The 3,129-nt window shown below is 53.6% G+C and overlaps 1 long non-coding RNA gene across 1 annotated transcript; it reads left to right on the top strand.

The window, feature by feature from the left end:
- The first annotated feature begins 323 nt into the window (after nucleotides 1–323).
- Nucleotides 324–1,719, top strand: LOC139182303 (uncharacterized). The gene is made up of 3 exons (XR_011565971.1): nucleotides 324–455; nucleotides 1,220–1,450; nucleotides 1,638–1,719. It is a non-coding gene; the product is annotated as an uncharacterized lncRNA (long non-coding RNA).
- Nucleotides 1,720–3,129: the final 1,410 nt, after the last annotated feature.

Below are 3,129 nucleotides of genomic sequence, written 5' to 3'. Positions count from 1 at the left end.
AATGTTGCCTTTAAAACCCCTTCCCTGAAAATCAGTGAGGGGTTGGGGCTTTCAAGCATGAGCTGTCCATTCTCCTTGCTTGTTGCCCTGCAAATAAACGCTGTGCTTTTCTTCACACACCACAGTGTCAGTAAGTTGGCTTTGCTACATGGCGAGCAAGGTTGGTTCAGTAACAGAGGGTACCAGGCCCAGGGACAAAGGTCTGAAGTGGCCTTGACAGCCCATGGGCTGTGTGAGAACAAGCAACGGGCTCCTGCGTCACTGCAGCTTGCACATCTCCCTGGAGAGCATCCAGCACCACGGGGACCCCAGGCTCTCAGGGCCTGGGGACAAGTGCCAGCATCTGGACACACATGGGCTGGACACAGGCCCCACAGGACACAGTTACATGAGTGTGCATGCCACAAAAGCCTGGGAGAAAACACATAAAACTCTTCACAGTGTTTCTCAGCAAGGTGGGTAACTGGGTTTATACTTCCTTCTTCATATATTCTATGTTTACCAAATTTTCTACAATGAACTGTCATGGCAAATACAGTCAGAAAAATTACAGCATGTGTGTACGTGTGTATGTGCAGCTGGGTTGCACACACACTATACGGACATGTGGAGAAGGCTATGGCACCCCACTCCAGTACTCTTGCCTGGAAAATCCCATGGTCGGAGGAGCCTGGTAGGCTGCAGTCCATGGGGTCGCTAACAGTCGGACGCGACTGAGCGACTTCACTTTCACTTTTCACTTTCATGCATTGGAGAAGGAAATGGCAACCCACTCCAGTGTTCTTGCCTGGAGAGTCCCAGGGACGGGTGAGCCTGGTGGGCTGCTGTCTATGGGGTCGCACAGAGTTGGACACGACTGAAGTGACTTAGCAGCATATAGACATGAACATACTGTTAAGGTTAACGTCACGCTCTCCTATCAGTCCACACCATCACCTGAGTGTTTTCTCAGACACACGTGTGTGTGTATTGTTCAGCCGCTCAGTCGTGTCCAACTCTTTGCAACCCCATGGACACTAGCCTGCCAGGATCCTCTGTCCATGGGATTTCCCAAGGAAGAATACTGGAGTGGGTTGCCATTTCCTCCTCCAGGGGATCTTCCCAGCCCAGGGATGGAACCCTTGTCTCCTGCATTGGCAGGCAGATTCTTTACACTGAGCCCCCAGAGCAGTGTTTCATATTATGGTTAAGGAGTTTGGTCACCTGTTCTTGTTTTCAGGCAGCGGTTGATAAACACCCTCGGTGTAAGGAGCGGTGAAACACAGAATCCACGCATATTTCTGGGAACGCGACCAGCTCCTTGTCAGTAGCCCCAGCACAGGACGTGGGTGTGCGAGTACTGGCACATGGGGGCACACACGAACGCTCATGGCACACACAGCCCACACCCAATCCACACTCCGGTTTCTCACAAAGCCCAGACTGGGCTGTCTGTCATGGCCAGCAATAGGTAAGTAAATAAAGGAAAGTCATTACTTTATTTCTCCTAATAAATCCCCAGGAGATTCTTGCCCTCCCTATAACCGCCTGCTTTATTCGCGAGAATCTTCACCGTGTATCTTCGTCTGACCTCCAGTCACTCCAGCTTAACAGACAACCTGGGGCTGGGAGTCATGCGTGACCTTTGCCCCCCACAGCACTGAGCGGACAGAAAAGGAGCCACAGAAGTGGCTGGGCCAGTGAACCAGCGGACCACCGGCTGTCCTGATGGCTGACAGGGTTCACTCCTGCGCAGCAGAGCCGCGGCCTGCGGGCCGTCCACTGAGGGCGCCCCTGAAGCCGCATCTGTCCGCAGTTTCGGTGACATGTCCGACGGACACACGGTGTTGTCCAGGGTGGGCTGGGGAGGGGCTCGTGGCAGTCTGGGGCTTCAGGCTTGCTGGTTTATACAGCCCTTCCCCCTAATTTTAAACGTAAGGAAACTGAGGCTTGTATGAAGAGTGAGGTCCTCCAGGTGACCCCAGACCAATCTGAGTCAGGAGACAGCATCACCAAAACCTGGGTCACCAGAACCACCTCCAGGGAGGCCCCCCTGCAGCAGAGAAGGGGGTCTCAGCTGGAGGGGGCACCCCATCCCACCCACCCCCACCCCCAGCCTGAGATGGCCAAGTGCAGAAGAGGTGAACTGATTTTGTTCGCCCTCAGCCTTTCCACTGGCCAGTTGTAACCGTGTCGCCTGGGGCTGAGTTTTACAGGGAAAAAAATGATCAAAGGCTCATTCAATACCCTTAGGCTGCCAGCTTTCTTCAGGGTATTTTCCATTCTCTTAGCCCCCAAAATCACTTAAAATGAAAAAAAAACTATATATGAGATCAATATAAAGATATTTTTAAAAGCTTATTTTGCTCTGTCTAGGAGCCCAATAAATGCATGTATCTGTTAAATAAATACAGCCCCGGAACGTTTCATTAAGCAGCAGAGTCCTCTAAATTCCTGGTCGGGCCCAGCCCTGTGAAAGGAACTGAATTGAAGAGCCCCAAGAACATCCCCTCAGCGGGGGCTGCCCCACCGCCCATCACAGGGTCCTTTGTGGGGCTGAATATGTGTTGGCTTGGGGCAGAGAAAATGCATTTGCCAAAAGGGTTATTATTACCTTAGCAGTCATTCATTTAAGTGGTTTCCCGGGAGTGGTGTTTTATTAGGATTTCTCAGCTCTCAGCTTGGTTCTTTCCCTGCTGTGGGCAGGGCCACATTCCTGAGACACTGGGGTGTTCCTAACGCACAAACGGCCCATTCACCACGCCCCGGGGGCCTCCAGGCGGCTCCCACCTCCCCACACTAGGCCTCCAGCCCCAGCCCCTGCCCACCCCAGGTGCGCTGACCCCTGGCCCCTGAGGCAGGCCTGGGCTTGGGAGCGTCCACCTCCAGGAAGGACAGCAAGGCCCCCCACCCCAGTTCCCGGAGCTCGCGAGGCCCACAGGGGCTGGGGCGCCCTCCTGCACTCAGGTCCCCTCCCAGGGAGTTCTGGCCACGCAGCTGCTCTGTCAGGCTGTAACCTCCAGTCCTCGCTGGGACCCTGATTTCACCACGGGAAGACGAAGCTTTGAGAAAAGAAACTGCTCACAAGTAAGGTTTGCAGGTGAACAAGGCTGTCAAGATATGGCTCCTCAATAAACACATAACTGATGT

The sequence above is a fragment of the Bos indicus genome, chromosome 3, assembly GCF_029378745.1.
Source record: "Bos indicus isolate NIAB-ARS_2022 breed Sahiwal x Tharparkar chromosome 3, NIAB-ARS_B.indTharparkar_mat_pri_1.0, whole genome shotgun sequence".
NCBI classification, from domain to species: domain Eukaryota; kingdom Metazoa; phylum Chordata; class Mammalia; order Artiodactyla; family Bovidae; genus Bos; species Bos indicus.
Note: the sequence above shows the minus strand (reverse complement) of the source record. Positions and strands in the feature narration are given on the sequence as shown.